This window comes from Rhododendron vialii, chromosome 11a (genome assembly GCF_030253575.1).
Source record: "Rhododendron vialii isolate Sample 1 chromosome 11a, ASM3025357v1".
Taxonomy (NCBI): domain Eukaryota; kingdom Viridiplantae; phylum Streptophyta; class Magnoliopsida; order Ericales; family Ericaceae; genus Rhododendron; species Rhododendron vialii.
In genome coordinates, this window is record NC_080567.1 from 33,167,328 (window position 1) to 33,185,568 (window position 18,241).

General features: G+C 38.8%; 1 pseudogene; it reads right to left on the reverse strand.

Moving 5' to 3' along the window:
* Nucleotides 1-398: 398 nt before the first annotated feature.
* Nucleotides 399-16,987, reverse strand: LOC131307138 (L-type lectin-domain containing receptor kinase IX.1-like; annotated as a pseudogene).
* Nucleotides 16,988-18,241: the final 1,254 nt, after the last annotated feature.

Below are 18,241 nucleotides of genomic sequence, written 5' to 3' on the forward strand. Positions count from 1 at the left end.
CACATTTTATTATCCTAATTACGTAAGGGTCCCCATTGCAATTTTTCCAAAGGCCCCAAAGATATCAGGGCCAGCTTTGATACTAGTAGAAGCTTCAAGTAAGAAAGTTGACAAATTGTGCCTTGGTCCTCGTATGCATTGAGAAACAAACGGCTTCGGAAGACAGTTTGCTTTCATTCCGGAGAAATTCCAAAAACGCGTTCAGCAAACTGCTTCCGAAAACTGTTTCCGGACCAAAAAAATAGGAGTTCGATTCACTTTCCGGCCGGCAAACACCAAGAACTCAGTAACTATTTCACACAAGAATGAAACCACGAAAAACAAAATCCCAAAACTAAAACAATACCAAGCAGAAAATACGACATACTACAACGCCAATCGTAACAATCTGAAACTAACTAGATCGACTTTGTGACACTATGACAGCAGGAGAAAGAAACAGCAGCAGGAGAATCAGGAGAAAGCAGCGACTTTGTGACCCTGTTATTGCTATTGCCACTATAGCCTGAAGGCTGTACTTGACTGCTGCTCATGGATCCGCAGAACGACGAATTAACATAAGATCCGAAACAAATTCCCGGAGGACCTAAAGACATTGGCTCGGGCGTTTTCTCAGGAAGTACAGGCATTGGAGCTTCAAAATTAAGCACCAGAATCGCTTGCCTGATTGAGGGCCTAACGACTGTTTGTACCACAATTAAGATTTCCATTTTTACCCGTCAATCTGACGACACGTGGCAAGGGTAAATATGGGCAAGTAAGAGGATAGAATGGACTTACCTAAATAATTTAGAATCGATGGTGAAACTACAGAAAGTCTTGTCCGTCGATTGGCCTACGCGTGGCATATTCCGAGGGCCCTTTGATCCATCGATCAGGTGACAGATGTCAAGAGGAATTAGATCCCATAATCCCACGATTAAAAAGATGGTAACCGCAATTAACAGGGCAACTTTCTCAACGTGGGCGTGATCGGCAGTTAGAGAAAATTCTTAATCAGGATTCGAAGGAATGTTCAACTGCCACTTTGGAGGGAAGATTCGAATTCAAATGTAGGGAAGCCTATTTAAAGACAAGTTAGTAGCAGTTTCAAGACACACAAATAACGCCAATCAGGCCTTTATCTTTTCTTTTCTAGGAGTAGAATTAACTTGTAATTGTTCACTCAATCATCTCGATTGGTTGTTCTTCTACTTTGAGGGTTAATAAAGTCCATTTTGTTAATCTTCTTCCATACTTCATCCACTTCATTGTTTGTTTCCAAAGAAGTCCTGAAATACGGCAAGGAACCAAACTCCACTTTTCACATCCACATTCCAGCAAGCTTACGATACAATTTCCCGTCGATTCTCCGTCGATTGGAGAGAAAACAAGAATTTTGGTAACAATTTTGGCGCTAGAAGGAGGGCTCATTACTAATTTGGAAGTGAGCAATGGCACCAAAAACTAGGAATCAATTGCCAACAGATGGCAACAATGACAATAATTCTGCCAACACTAATGGTGGAAGTGATGCAAATGGCGTCAATACTGGGAATCTAGACCAGAGAAGTCCAGAAGTAGGCCAACCAAATGGTCTAGAAAGTGAGTCACGTGACTTGGTCCAAAAATTTGCAAGAGTTTTAAATGATCCAGAAAGTGAAGTAGCCAAAACTTTGATGGCTATGTTCAAGGCAGCAGTGGTACAAAATCAACCAACGGTGGAAGTCCCAGTTAACGTAAACGTTAACCCTGGACAGACCAGTGGATATGCTAACCGTGGTACTGAAATACCTTCTACACACGTATTTGAAAATCCAACTTTTGAAACTGTTTTTACTGGTATGAATAGAGTTCCAAATAATGTTAGCAATGGTCAAAATCAGAGCTTTTATCAAAGTATACCAACCACTGTCCCTATGGCAACGGAGACTGGAAACATTGGAAATAATGCCCATGGAGGGCAAAATATGTATGCAAATATTTTTAGGAATGATAATAGGAATATTCCAGGTATGGCTAATGGTGATCCAAATCTTTATGGGTATGACCCACCAAACGTAAGAAGACAAGATTATCCATATGAGTATGATATTAGGACTGAAACCCTTGTTCCTCCAAATCAAACTGGAAGAATTCAAGAGCCTTATTTAAGGGCTCAACTCACGAATATTATGCAAGACATGTATGGTCCTGGATTACGGAGAATTGAAAAACCTATGTTTAGAAAACCATATCCAAATTGGGTTGATAATGTGCCTTTTCCTAGGCATTATAGAATCCCAGATTTAGTTCTTTTCAATGGAGAGGAGAATCAATCAACTATAGAGCATGTTGGGAGATTTTGCCTGCAAATAGGCGAAGCAGATTTGGATGAGGCTCTGAAATTAAAATTGTTTCCTCATTCTCTTACTAGAACTGCTTTTTCTTGATTTATTAACTTGCCTCCAAATTCTGTTCATTCGTGGAGGGAAATGGAAGAACAGTTCCATACTCAATTCTTTAGGCATGCACCAGAAATTTCAGTAGCAGACTTGGCTAAAATCAAACAAAAGCCTTCAGAATCTGTTGAATAATATATGAACAGATTCAAAAAGATTAGGAATCAGTGTCATTTTTACATCCCTGAATCTGAAATAGTAAAGATAGCCCAGGAAGGGCTAGATTATGATTTTAAGAAACATTTTACTGGAACGGAATTCAGAGATTTATTTGATTTTACTTCCAAAGCCATAGGATATGAAGCTATTCTTATGGAAGGGGAATATAGGAAAAGCAAATCACTGGGTACATATTACCAAGATATAGAAGGAGATGTGGAGGTTGATGTTGCCCAAGTAATTGGAAAAGCACCAATTGTTTGTGATACTTTAACAAAGGCTGAGAAGCCTATGAATATGCCCTCATCACATCCAAATAGGAGAAATCAAGCAAATTTTAGACAATACCATTTGATTTGTCTAAAGCTGATCAACTTTTTGATGAACTAATTAATCAAAAGTTCTTAACTTTATCACCAGGGCATATGATTCCTCCTGAAAAGGATAGAAAAGGAAAAGAGTACTGTAAGTGGCATAATTCTTTTAGACACCATACTAACAATTGTGTTACATTTCGAAATTGTGTGCAGGACCTGATCCAGAAGGGCCTGTTACAGTATGCTAAGGGAAACAAAGAGGTGATGGGCATTGATATTGATCCTTTTCCTTTGGTAGAAGTTAATATGGTGACAGCCAAATTGAAGAAAGGAAAAATGGCATCTCAAATTGAAAGAAGGATTCAAGAAGAAGAAGAAATTATGGAAGAAGATTTTCAAGTGAGGCAGAAATTTGAGAATTACTTTTGTTTAAGGTGTGATGAGGAGATCAAGAAGGGAGAAGAAGTGATTGCAAAAAAAGAGTACAATGGTACCTATGCTAAAGGTTCCATTAGATTCAACACTATGGGAAGTAATGATTTGCAGATTTATGTAGGGCAAAAGTTGATTTTTGAAGGTGAAGATCCTGGAATTTTTATACCTTCTGAATCACTCAAATGGTATGGGGAAGATGATGGACCATTCCTATTTAAAGGATATCCTGTGATTCCAGCACTACCTGAGAAGCCAGATACAAGCCTAATATATCCACCTTCATTTATGAATGGAAGGGGAAGAGGTTTTTACCCAAGGGGTGTAAGATCAAGGGGAAGAATGCCTTTTGTCAGAGGTGGATATCAAGGAAGAATGGTAATTCCACCAAATATGGAGCATCATGGATGGGATACAGTGAGACATCCTAAATTCCCAAATGTAAGGGAATTTGAGCCCATTACCAATACACAGAAAAGGAGATTACAAAGGAAGATTTCGGACAGAGAAAAGAGAGATCAACAGAAAATGATGGGTTCAACACAATGGCCAGAAACGAAGGCTAGAGCAGTTCTAAATCAGGCAGCTCCCATGGTTTGGACTAGGGAGTCCACTATACCCGCTCTAACAGTGCCTAAACAAAAGGCAAAGGAGGCAGAAAAACCCGGGGGGCAAACAATCAAACCAACCATCATCCAAAGGCTTGGGGGGCAAAGCTCAAGTGTTTCCCCTGCTTTGTCGATTAAGGAGCAGAAGGCGGAATTCAAGAAGAGCTTAAAGAAAAAGATGGAAGAATTTCAACAAGTATTGTTAGAGGATGAAGAAGATGATGATCTTTTGTCAGTTAACAGTTCAGATATGATGAAAGACGATTTCAAAGATGACAAGAATGAAGCAGACTCTCAAAAGTCTACCACTTTTGGTCAAGCACTGGATACAATCCAATTCGGGTCAGTTTCCCCTACTAGAGTTCATTGTAACATGATTTTAGTTTTGCCAAAAACTTTTCAAGCAAAACCTAATCAGCCCACAAGTTTAGAAGGGGATGTTGAAGACAAAGCAGATGCTATAGTGAAAATAAGTGAGCAAAAAGAAGACTTTAAGAAGAAGTCTATTCAAATTGAGAAAGACATAAAAGGAAAAGATGTGGCTATCCTGAAGACCCCTGAGGATGCTTTGGTCAGGCATTTAAAGCCAATATATATTGTGGTTCATATCAATGGGCAACCTATTAATAAGGTTTTGGTTGACAATGGAGCTATAGTAAATATTCTGCCTTCGAAAATGATGAAGATTTTGAATAAAAATGAGTCAGACTTGATCCCAACAGAAGTGACAGTTGGAAATTTTGCAGGAGGATGTTCACCTGCTAAAGGTGTTATTTCTTTGCAATTACAAATTGGAAATAGAAAGATGAACACTACTTTCTTTGTTATTGATTCTTCATCCAATTATAATGCCTTGTTAGGCAGAGATTGGATTCACATAAATGGGTGTGTTCCCTCTTCTTTACATCAGGCATTAATATTTCTGAAGCAAGGATAGGATAAAGATATCGACGGAATGAAAATTTTCTGGGCAGACAAACATCCATTTAAAGCAGATACCAACAACGTGGAAGCAGGTCTATATGATGAAGACTTGTGGCCAGTCAAGGTTAAAGGTTCAGAAGTGAAATCGATAGGGATAAGCATTACTGAAAGCCAATTCCTTAAATACATTACAGATGGTTTTAAGGAAATAAGTGGAGATTTTGTTAGACCTAACATGATACTAAGGTCTAGTGTTTCTAAATCGAAGGTTTCCCATGATCAGTGACAATCTGAGCCATGTAAATGAAGAGTTAGCTACTTTAAAAGCTACTTTTAAGAGACTTTTCTCTTTCAGTGTGTCTAGGAAATTAGAGGCTGATGAGCCTATTTCTTGTAATTGGGCAGACTGTGTAGTTGATGATAGTCCTTTGTCTGTTAAGGAATTGACTATGGAAGATCTTAAAGCTGCTCCTGCTAAACTTGATGATTATAAAGCAGAAGTAAAAGATCCATTAGATGATTTTAATGTAGGAACAAAGGAAGATCCTAGAATTCTTCATGTATGTGCTGCTTTACCTGATGAAATGAAGGATCGTTTGAAGTACTTGTTGTCTGAATTCAAAGATTGTTTTGCTTGGGATTATCCTGATATGCCTGGTTTGAATAGATCACTAGTTGAACACAAAATTCCTATTAAAGAGGACTTTGTTCCATATCAACGAACTCCAAGACAAATGACACCTGAAGTTCAAAAAGAAGTAAAGAAATAAATGGAACGATTGTTTAAGGCCAAATTTATTAGGCCTATTAAATATGTTGAATGGATTTCAAATATTGTTCCTCTAATTAAGAAAAATGGTAAGGTGAGAATATGCATTGATTTTAGAAATTTGAACACAGCATCACCAAAAGATGAGTACCACATGCCTGTTGTAGACCATTTAGTGGATGCAACTGCAGGCCATCAATTTCTTTCTTTTATGGATGGTTATTCTGGATATAATCACATATTCATTGCAAAAAAGGATACACACAAAACTGCATTTAGATGTCCAGGATATATTGGGTTGTTTGAATGGATTGTTATGGCATTTGGATTAAAAAATGCAGGAGCAACTTATCAAAGAACAATGAATGTGATTTTTCATGACCTAATTGGGAGGTTTATGGAAGTTTACATTGATGACATAGTAGTAAAATCACATACATTTGATGAGCATATAGATTACTTAAGGCAAGTTTTGATGAGAATGAGACAATACAAGTTGAGAATGAATGCAATGAAATGCGCTTTTGGAGTCACTGCTGGAAATTTTTTGGGATTTCTGGTTCATAAGAAAGGGATTGAAGTTGTTAAAGATAAGGCTAAAGCTATAATAGAAGCACAGCCTCCAACAAGTAAACAAGAACTCCAACAGTTTTTAGGACAGGTAAATTTTCTTAGGAGGTTTATCTCCAATTTATCTGGAAAAACTCTTGCTTTTTCCCCACTTTTGAAGTTAAAATCTCAGAAAGATTTTAAATGGGAAAGAGAACATCAGAAGGCATTTGAGTTTTTAAAGCAATCATTGGTAAGGCCTCCTGTTTTGATGCCACCAATAAATGGAAAACCTCTAAAATTATACATCTCAGCAGGACACCAGTCGATTGGTTGTCTTTTGGCTCAAGATAATTAAAATGGTCATGAACAAGCCATTTATTATCTTAGTAGGAGATTAAATGAATGTGAGATAAAATACAAGCCTATTGAGAAGCTATGTTTAACATTATACTTTTCTGCCACCAAGCTAAGATGTTACATGTTACCATCGACGGTACATGTAATCACACAAACGGATGTCATTAAATATATGTTAACAAGGCCCATATTAAGAGGCAAACAAGGAAAATGGTTGTTATCCCTAATAGAGTATGATTTACAATACGTGCCTCAAAAGGCAGTAAAAGGGCAAGCCTTAGCTGACTTTGTAGCTAATCATCCTAACATGTTAACGGAAAAGGATGAATTTGAGATACATATGATTGAAATAAAACCATGGAAATTGTCATTCAATGGCTCTAAAACCGACAGAGGGATTGGAGCAGGTGTAGTTCTTACATCTCCAAAAGGGGAATTCTTGCAGTTTTCTTTTCAGTTAGATGAAAACAGGATTTTGACTAACAATCAAGCTGAATATGAAGCTTTGATTATCGGTTTAGAGATTAAAAAAGAATTGAATATTAGGTATTTAAATGTTGCAGGGGATTCACAATTGGTGATTCAACAAATAACAGGTGAATATAAATGCAATCATCCTTTATTAGAATTACAACTACAGAAAGTTAAAATTCTGGTATCATATTTTGACAAAGTGCATTTGCAACATGTCTATAGATTAGAGAATAGTGAAGCCAACCAGATGGCACAAATTGCTTCTGGAATTAGGATATCCCAGAAGGACAGAATGAAAAATTAATAAAGGTCCAGAAGAGATTCTTGCCTTTCTCTATTGAAAGAGATAACAATGATTTTGACATTATGGAAATAAGTTTAGCTGATGATTGGAGGGTTCCAATAAGAAAATTCTTAGAGAACCCAAAGGAGAAAACAGACAGAAATATAAAGCAAAGGGCTATTAATTATGTTATAGTGGGCAATGATTTGTTCAGAAAATCTTCAGATGAGGTACTATTGCTGTGTATTGATAAATCCCAAGCAATGACAGTTATGGGAGAAGTTCATGAGGGAACTTGTGGTTCTCATCAGTCTGGAGAAAAAATGAAATGGTTACTTAAAAGATATAGCTATTATTGGCCAACAATAAGGAAAAATTCCATCTCTTATGCCAAGGGGTGTCAAAAATGTCAACAATATGGACCCATTCAAAGGGTTCCAGCTTTTCCTTTACAATCAATTGTTAAACCATGGCCTTTTAGGGGATGGGCAATTGATATGATTGGAGAAATAATTCCTCACTCTTCTCAACAACATGAGTACATAATGGTAGCTACAGATTATTTTACGAAATGGACAGAAGCCATCCCATTGAAGAGTGTGGCACAGAAACAAGTTATTGATTTCATTGAAGAGCATATTTTCTGTCGATTTGGTATTCCTGAGACGATCACAGTTGACCAAGCATCTGTGTTCAATGGTCACGAAATAATGACTTATGTTAACTCATATGGGGTTAAAATCTTAAATTCTTCTCCTTATTATGCCCAAGCAAATGGGCAGGTGGAATCTACAAATAAAATTATCAAGAATACTTTATCTAAAATGATAATTGACAATCCAAGGGAATGGCATAATTTACTGCCAAGAGTGTTATGGGCCTATAGGACTTCGAAAAGGGAAAGCACCAGAGCTACACCATATGAGTTAGTATACGGCCAAGCTGCAGTATTACCCGTCGAAGTTAATATTACATCCCACAGAGTGGCTAGGCATTACGGCCCAAGTAATGTGGATTTCGAGGAAGCAATGTATCAAGAGTTGGATGGACTGGAAGAATCCAGAATAGATGCTTTAAATAATATACAAGCACAAAAGAAAAATCTAGAAAGAGTTTACAATAAAAGGGTCCATGAAAAATCATTTGCAGAAGGTGATTTGGTTTGGAAGGCAATTTTGCCTTTAGATAAGAAAAAGAAAAGATATTTTGGTAAATGGTCTCCAAATTGGGAGGGGCCATTTCGTGTGTTAAAAGTTCTAAGAGGTGGTGCTTATCAGTTAGAATCTATTCTTGGAAGTGTCCACGAAAGAACAATCAATGGAAAGTATTTAAAGGCATATTTTCCATCCCCTTGGGAGTTAATCGACGAATGAAAACATAAATTGACGGATGGATAAATAATTCAAACTTAAACAGATCATCGATAAAAGCCTATAAACTTAGGCTAAACTTTTCATTCAGAACAAAACAAAGTTACATTTCCTGCTCACAAAAGGAAATAAACATAAAATTTCCTATTTAGAAAGGAAATCTAGGCATTGATAGGGTTACCCTCAGCATCAATTCGAATGATTTAAAAATAATGTGGGAAACTCCAAGTAACAAAAACATGAAATTTGTCCCAAGCATAAGTCAGGAATGCATGTTCTTTGTCCCTAGCCATTGCCTCTGCATCCATCTTTATCTTCTTATCTACTAATGGCCTCATAGCCATTACACTCTTTTCAGCTTGAACCAAGAGATGGGCTTTCTTGTGGTTTTTCTTCCGAAGCTAGTTCTGATGTTTCTTGAACAGAGCTTTTGAGGAATTCGATGGCAGTTCCCAATTGGAATGGTTTAGGTCTAACACTTTGTTATGAAGTTTAACCACTTTGTCATGTTGAACTTCATAATCAACCCAAAAAGGGTCATAGAAGGCAACAGTGCTAGTCTTCATCCAAAGCCTTATAAGAGGCAGGGCAGATTTAAACCCATGAAGATGGGTAGTAATGAGGCTACTCTCAAAAAATTGAAGGGTTTCACATGCCCATATGAAGTTCAAATAAGGGACATGTTCTTCCAGAATGTGAATATCCAAAAAGGCAAAAGCAGCCAATAGCTCTTTAGCTGTAGTTTCATCAGAATCCCTATAAATCGAATACCCTACATGGACTTGAGATAGTGGGGGGTTATACCTCAAATTCTCTAACTCTTGAAACCAATCAGGGTTTTCAGGGAGGGGAGAGATGTCAGGTTGGTCATCAGAAAAGCCAACGGGGAAAAATGGCTTTCTTACCATTTCTTTCCAATAAGCCTGTTGATTTTTGGCTTTCTGGAAGAGGGATTCGTGATTCTCCAAGCTTGGCTTACCACCTGCCTCTGCCAGTTGAAATGGCATTGGCCTACATGGCATGGAAAGTAGTGAATCCAGTAACATTGCCTGTGGTTCCTCTCTGACCCAGGGAAATTGATAACTGACTTTGACGTGTGAACGTCGAACACTTGAATTGGGATACAGAGGAGGATCCTCCATTCTGACGATTACCCTTTCAGTGGGTGGGTTGATACCCCAACTGGATGGGGGGTTAGAAGGCAAAGGATCATCCCAGCCAGAGATGGCTGTGGTTGGAGAAAGTGGTCGATCGACGGTGTCAAGAGAAGGCGAGGGGATGTTTAGATCAGTGTCCATTTGACTATGAAAATGAGAAGTCAATTGAAAATACAAGGATCGATGTGCAACCATCCCATAAGATTCCAATTTATAAAGAAGGGATTAGCAATTCAGTTTCTGAGCAGTTAATCAAAGCAGTTATTACGCACGATGATCTCCACTAACAGGAAGTGGAGGAGAAGACGGTTGGTGTTTCCTGGGATGCCATTGGTTTATCCCATCGATAAAGAAGGAAATAATTAGCCACGATTTGTATCCATTACCAAGGAACGGATTAATGGGTTAATGGTTTAATGATTTCCTATGAATTGACCCTATCAGTTGGGTTTGTTTCAAACACAAAAGAAGTGAGCAAGCAGGGGTTGGTTTGCCCTATCGATTCTGGACAAAAAATCGTTTAGAGATTCGGATAATTGTGAGAAATGCAAAAATGGGATAAACCTACCCAGAATTAATACAATTGTTTTAATACAAGAACTATAAAAGCCTGAAAACAAGGCCAAACAGTGCAAGAAAATAAAGATTACAACTAATAAGATGCCTGAAACATTGAGGCCAAAATGATAGTTGTAATATACAGAGTAATTATTGGTTCCTGAGTTTAGCTTCCAAGAACAACTGGGAGAAATAACTCCATTTACTGTTTGTAGCATTGTACTTTTCTTGGTACTTCAAAAAATCGGTGTTGGCCATTGTGATAATAGCTTTAATTCCTTGCTCATCACAGGATAGCTTGGATAACTCTTGACTGATCAACTCTTTTCGTGCCAATAAAATTCTTTGTTGGTCATCGAGTTGACTCAAACGGGCAAGAAAGGCAGCCTTCTCATTCTCAATCTGCTGCAAGTCATTCTTCAGTTGATGTATGTTGCCCCCCATTGTATCCAAACTGTTTGAAATAGCTGCGAATTGATCGAGAGTATCCTATTTACTCTTCATCTCTTTCTGACAGTAGGCTGCTACTGTCAAACTCTCGTTTACAATTGAGCCAAATTCTTCAAGCTTAATCTGCTCAGACAGTGGGAAGACTTTATTGGATATCAGACGGTTCATACAGCTAGAAAAAGCTGCAGAATGATCAATGGAAATTTCCAATAATGGAAGCTCAAGTAGCTCAAAGAAGGTTTTCATTTCATCTCTTGTTTCCTCACTAAGCTCAGAAGATGGTGGAGAGGTCAGAGATTCAGAAAATTCAGAAATGGACTTTGAGTAGAATTCAGAGTATTTCTTGGTCCTAGTTAGCATAAGGTCCAAGTCAAAATTTGGTGAATTGGTTGGCAATTCAGTATCAGCCCCATGGGTAGATGAAGGAGAAACCACTGGAGTAGTGGGGTTGATGATCAAGTCTGGGGTATGGATTTCCCCTTCAGTCTGCCATTGTTCTGAGAATCCAGTAGCCTCAATCAATGTCTCCACAGGCTCTGACATCAATTCTCCTTGAATAGGAGAATGGATTCCTAATTGTCCAACAAGAGGTTCCAACACTCTTTTTCCTAGGGCAGGAGAATGGATCTCTGGTGGCTCATTATTAAAAGTCCTTTGTTCTACAAGAGGGTCAACTTCCAGAATCATAGGCAAATTAGGTACTGAACTCAAAATGAGCTCAGTAATTGGATCGAATGGTAAAACCTCTGGAAAAGCTGATTTGTTGCCCATGTCAGAAATTTTGACACCTTCGTCCGAAATTGGTGCTGGACATTTTAAAGGTAAGGGGGCATTAAATGGAAGGTCAAATTGATTGACAGAAAAGGAATTGACAGAGGTTAATAGATTTATACTCAAACCTTCATCTTTATTGCCTTCGTCATCTGAGTGAGGTGCCAGTTGCAGTCTCCTCCTTGTTTTCTAGATGTGAAAGAAAAGAAATGAATCAATAGAGAATTGGTGCATGATATTTAAGGCCCAAATTAGCAGAAATATGAGACTCTTACCCTTTTAAATGTCACCAATGTTTCTGAATCTTCAGCTATTTCTGGCAAACTGGTCTGTCGATCAGGTAAGTTAGGACCTTTCATTGCATCCGCCATGAGTGGGGGATCTCGCAATGTACCTTGGGCTTGGAGAGTCCTATTTCTTTTCTTGGAGGGAAGTGAAACCTCGGGTTGCTTCCCCTTATCTTGACCTCTTGGTTTTGGGACAAGAGCCTTCGTAGGAACTGAAATCATAAGAAATAGTTAATAGTTAATAAGAATGAAACCTCATGTCTATAAAATAAAGAAAGATTCATAAAAGATACCTGTTGAGGATTCTTCAGGATCAAGTCTCAAAAGACAGTTGCTCAGTTCTTTGTTGAAAATGGTGGGCTTGATGCAGTCCCAAAACAGCCTGAATTCTGAGGTGAAAGAAGGTTCGGCCACAAAACTCGCTAGTTGGAAACTGGCCTTGATACCTTGAAATTGTCCAATCAGTTCTGTAATTAGGGAAGTTTGGGTCACAACTGGTCTTGTTTTGGCCAAATCCTTGATCCTTGGATGAGTGTGAGGGATAGGGATCCCTTGTGACAAACCAAACTGTCTAGCACACTGATTTGGCATGTAGACTTCGAAACTGCAGTTGGAAAAGCGTGTGGTTGATGGGGAGAATCCTATCGACAGGAATCTTGATATCAAAATGCTAGCCCAAAATTCATTGACCACTTGAGCTGGAACTAAAAATTTGAGGATAGGTTCTATCCTTCGTGATGCTGAATAATGGCAGTCCTTAAATGGGAGCCAATTAGGGAAATCTTCGAGAACAGGGCTATAAAAAGCTGTGAAGTATCTCTTAAAGGATGAGTCCTCGTGTTTGGGTTCATGAGCTAAAAAGTTTTTCGCATAGCTCAAACATTTACCCCCATCTGTCCTCTTTGGAAAATAGCTCAAGGGCTTAAGAAATGGAAAATAGGCATACAGCCATGCTTGGAGAATGCAAAAAGGACCACCACAATTATTGGTGATTTTATTGTTGGTGAATGTCCACAACCCTTTATACAATGTCCCTAGTACAAAGGGAGCTAATGCAAGCTTTGCATCTTGAGCTAAGCAGATGGCCAAGCGGATATATTCCTTGGTGATCTTTAAACCAGACACACATAGCACATATTTGTTGAGCCAATACAAGTAAAATGCTACTTTCTCAGTAAATGATGGCTCTCTAAGATCAGAAGTACAAAAAAGGGATATAAAATGTGAATCCATGAGTTATCAGCAGAGGCCTCAAACGGTGGATCACAAGGGCAATGATCCAAGGCAGCATTAACTTCTGCACCAATACTCGATAGGCCAGTCAGATGAGCGATGTCTAAAACGGTGGGACTCATGGGGCCATATGGAAAAACAAAGGTGTTGGATGAAACAGACCAAAAACAAGCAGCAACGGCAATCAAATTAGGGTTAAATTCAAAGGCATGTGTAGATAGGTCTATGGCTTCATAAATCCCCATAGCATCCCACGAGGGATGTAGGTATCCCCTCATACGATTAACCCACTTTACCCAAGATGGGAATACAGAGGGCCATGATCGGATTGTTCCTCTGGTATTCCAACCAGTACGATGGAGACCTGGGAGCGAGAAGAGTAAGGGCTCGTCGAAATTCACCGGATAGTATGTTAGTAGTGAATCAGGGGAGTTGGGAGAATAAATTGGACCCAATATAAACTTAGAGGGATGACCAACTACAGGAATGAAATAAAGGGGTAACTGAGGTGCCTCCCTTAGGCATTGAGGGTACCTTGGGAGATAAGTCTCTGTCGGGGTTTCAGTGTCCCGAAAGCTTGATTCTTTCTTCTGAGTTGGCCGAGGAGTCGACGACTTGGAAGAAGCTTTGGAGACCATTGCTTTGCTTTGAGGAGCTTTCTTGGGCGCCATCGATTCTGAGGTTGATGGTTTGTAATGGTGCCCTAATTTTGTAAACGGAAAGAGATATATACGTTGGGAGAGCCCCGTGTGGTAATCACGCCTTTTAAAAAGGCAAAAGAATTATTTGTTCGAGTTAAATGATTTTTAACTCAAACAAATAAGGGGGACATTGTTTGTACCACAATTAAGATTTCCATTTTTACCCGTCGATCTGACGACACGTGGCAAGGGTAAATATGGGCAAGTAAGAGGATAAAATGGACTTACCTAAATAATTTAGAATCGATGGTGAAACTACAAAAAGTCTTGTCCGTCGATTGGCCTACGCGTGGCGTATTCCGAGGGCCCTTTGATCCGTCGATCAGGTGACAAATGTCAAGAGGAATTAGATCCCATAATCCCACGATTAAAAAGATGGTAACCGCAATTAACAGGGCAACTTTCTCAACGTGGGCGTGATCGGCAGTTAGAGAAAATTCTTAATCAGGATTCGAAGGAATGTTCAACTGCCACTTTGGAGGGAAGATTCGAATTCAAATGTAGGGAGGCCTATTTAAAGACAAGTTAGTAGCAGTTTCAAGACACACAAATAACGCCAATCAGGCCTTTATCTTTTCTTTTCTAGGAGTAGAATTAACTTGTAATTGTTCACTCAATCATCTCGATTGGTTGTTCTTCTACTTTGAGGGTTAATAAAGTCCATTTTGTTAATCTTCTTCCATACTTCATCCACTTCATTGTTTGTTTCCAAAGAAGTCCTGAAATACGGCAAGGAACCAAACTCCACTTTTCACATGCACATTCCAGCAAGCTTACGATACAATTTCCCGTCGATTCTCCGTCGATTGGAGAGAAAACAAGAATTTTGGTAACAACGACCCAATCCGGGTTCACACACCAAAGCCCAACAACCATCAAACATTCCATAATCTTATCATCATATTTGTCACCTAGGCCCCGGTCAATCGCCTCGAGAATTTTACCATTTCCATACAGTTCCCACACCCAATCCACCATTTTGACCTCATTTTGCGGTGCATTGGGCTCAATGGGCCTCCTCCCACATGCTATTTCCAATGCCACGACCCCGAAGCTGTAGACATCTGATTCCTTGCTAGCTTTTCCCGTTATATGATACTCTGGAGCCATGTAACCTCTGGTCCCCGCCACAACAGTGGTCTCAGGCCCGGCTCTGGGCTAAGTTAAGGCCCAAGAGGCCGGCGCCTTAAGCCTCCAAAAATGTGTAAAAATTAAGGCCTCCTATTATTTTGGGTACCCATTATATATGTCCAATCTTTTTAGATATAGCTACACTAGAGGACCATTTTAATACCAAACCACCTATTTTACACTTAAGAGACACAGGCCCAATGGTTGGGGCCAACCTGACTTGCTCAATCAAAGGAAACAAAAAAGGAAAAAGAAAATACAGATCACGGGCGGCTGTCTTCATGTAGAGCCCCTTGGAAAATGATCCCATGTGGTAGGTTCCTATATAAATTTTATGCGTATTCTACCCTTAACAGCTCTAATCTCCTGAACACACAATAAAATGGAAGAAGATGAATTAGAGATCAAAGAAGAGAAAACAGGATCAGAAATTAGTATTTGTATGGGTTTTTTCCTTGTCGAATACATGCATTTGGCTTTAAAAAAATCATTTAACTACTTGTTATTTTATTGTCATAAATTTTATTAAGGGCCTCATTGTCTACGTTCGTCTTAGGCCTCCAAAATCTCAGAGCCGGCTCTGGGTGGTCTCGACCTCTTGCTCGTGGTCAACCAACCTAGGTAGCCCGAAATCTCCCAATTTGGCATTAAAATTTGAGTCCAACATCACATTGCTCGATTTTATGTCCCTATGCACCACACACTGCTCCCATTCTTCGTGTAAATCGAACAAAGCTAAGGCTAGGCCTTAATTGCGTGATTTTGTACCTTATATCCCAAGTTAACAAACTGCTCGCCTTGAATAAATGAGAGTCTAGGCTTCCATTAGGCATGAACTCGTAAACAAGCAAGAGCTCGCCTTTATCGTGGCACCAACCTTCGAGTTTCACCAAGTTCCTGTGCCTCAACTGGCTGATGATTTTCGCTTCTGTTGTGTACTCTTTTAGCCCTTGTTTGGACCCCCTAGACACCCTCTTAACAGCAACATTAGAATTCATTTCCTTTAGAAATCCTCTGTAAACCCCGCCAAATCCCCCCACTCCAAGTTTCCTTTCCTCCGAGAAATTTTCTGTCGTGATCTCCAATTCCTTATAAGAGAATTTCCTAGCCCCAATACCCCTTTTGAATTCATCATCCATCGATCGTTCTTTTGGTATTAACTCGTCCTTTTTTCTCCACAACCCTAAAAAAATCAAAACCAACGCTAAATCCCACCACCAATCCCGTCTTGTCCCCTCCTTTGGCAGGCTCTTTTCCTCCCTCATCGATTCCTAAACAGGCAGTCAAAAAATCCCATAACTGGATGCTATTTTTTTCATAGGCCGACCCTGTTGAACCAGAGAAACCAAAAGTAACCCACTCTGGCAAATGAGCACTTAGATCAACTAGTTGATAAAGATTCTGAAAAACTGCACCACCATTCTCAGAATAAGTGATCAATGCAACACTAAGGTTTTTGGTGCTAGAATAATACTTAATCTGGGCTTCATTTGTTGCCCCATCACTAATAGCACTGTCCCAATACTGATTTACAACAGACCTCATAGTGTTGATATTGATACCCACGTGATTGATGGGAAGATTGGCTTCCCATGGGTTTCGATAAGTATCAAATTCCACTGCAACAAATGTAGATGTTCCATTCTCATTAACCAGGCCTAGTCCTCCACCACCCGAGTCCGGTGGAATGTTAGAACCATTAGGACAAAGGAAAAAGGTAATCCCTTCACCGTAGTTTACTCCTTGAATCACGAAGGAGAAATTAGTGCTGAAGTCAGTGAGATTTCCCGTGGCACTGTCCCACAAGTGAAGGGGCTGGAAATAGGTGGCACGACCAATCTTATTTTGGAGTGATGAAGTGTTGGGGTAGTCATTTGGGTCTGGAGTGAGTTGGATGCCATTGGCGGAGATGTAAGCATCTCCGGTAGTGTTTATGGAGTTGAATGCCAATGAATTGTTTGTTATGAATGGGAGACTGAATTCCAATGGGGTTACAAAAGGGATTAACAGAATGAAGAAGAAAGAGGTGGCCATGGAGAGGGGGAGAGAGACTTTGAACTGTATTTTCATTCTTTTTTTGCTATGTGTTTGAAGAATTCATATAACCTTATTCTTTTTGTTTGTTTCTTCTTAAAGAAAATACATGCCATGTTATTCTATTTCCAAGTGCAGCTCATACTTAGGCAAAGCATCTTATACAGATCATACTTAGGCAAAGCATCTTATTCTATCAAATTTGACCGGTAGTTGTAATCAGGGGCAGATCCAATGTATTAGATCAATAAGAAATAGAAATAGAAATGACTGCATCCGAATAAAATGAAGTCACAAAACTAAGTTTTGAATTCGCTCATATGGTATTAGAGTGACCAATTCAAAAAGAATGGGCAATAACTGGAGAGGAACTCACTCATATTCTAGTTTTGAAAGAGGAACTCACTCATATCCTAATTTTGAAAGTATTATTAAACTGATGTCGGTCAAGATGTTAACATGCTCACAGATGACCTCAACACAACTCACGCATGAGAGAGGTAAACAACGCATTCAAACTAACATACGAACTACAATAAAACAAAGTGTGTACTTTTGTTCCAAATAAAAAGGATTTCTGAGTCCTTTTTTTTTATCAGCAAAAAAATTATATTAATCTCTGCAATATTACAAAGATTAAAAGAACAAGAACAAAAAGAAAATTAAAATTACTTAGGTTGTATTTAGCTGAGAGTTTAGTTTAGTTTTGACAGTGGGTGGAGAGAGAAATAGAATAATAATTGAAGATAGGAATAATGATTGGAGAGAGATAGAAAGAGATCTGAAAGTAATATGCTCACAGATGTTAACATGCTCACAGATGACCTCAACACAACTCACGCATGAGAGAGGTAAACAACGCATTCAAACTAACATACGAACTACAATAAAACAAAGTATATACTTTTGTTCCAAATAAAAAGGATTTCTGAGTCCTTTTTTTTATGAGCAAAAAAATTATATTAATCTCTGCAAAATTACAAAGATTAACAGGACAAGAACAGAAAGAAAATTAAAATTACTTAGGTTGTGTTTAGTTGAGAGTTTAGTTTAGTTTTGGCAGTGGGTGGAGAGAGAAATAGAGTAATGATTGAAGATATGGGTAATGATTGGAGAGAGATAGAAAGAGATGTGAAAGTAATAATTAGAAAAATAGGGTAATGATTGGAGAAAGAAGTAGGGTAATGATTGGAAAACAAAACTAAAACTAAACTAAAATGGCAAACGAACAAAGCGTTAATCTCCACACTACTT